This window comes from Lupinus angustifolius, chromosome LG20 (genome assembly GCF_001865875.1).
Source record: "Lupinus angustifolius cultivar Tanjil chromosome LG20, LupAngTanjil_v1.0, whole genome shotgun sequence".
Lineage (NCBI taxonomy): Eukaryota > Viridiplantae > Streptophyta > Magnoliopsida > Fabales > Fabaceae > Lupinus > Lupinus angustifolius.
Genome location: NC_032028.1, coordinates 12,893,252 through 12,893,625, shown reverse-complemented (window position 1 = coordinate 12,893,625; position 374 = coordinate 12,893,252).

Genomic DNA, 374 nt, shown 5'->3' with positions numbered 1-374 from the left:
GTGATGCCTCATAACATGCTATATATTCTGCTGCCATGGTGGATGAAGCTACAAGGTTTTGCTTGGCAGAACGCCAGGAAACCGCACCACCAGCTAACAGAAAAACATAGCCCGAAGTAAATCGTCTACTATCTTGACATCCCTCAAAATCGGAGTCAGAATATCCGATGATCTCTAATTGGTCTGATCTCCTATATGTGAGCATATAGTCTTTTGTTCCCTTTAAGTACCTCATGACCCTTTTGGCTGCTTTCCAATGGTCCATTCCTGGATTGCTCATATATCTGCCTAAAACCCCAACTATGAACGATATATCCGGACGCGTACATACTTGAGCATACATAAGACTCCCTACAGCTGATGCGTAAGGGATC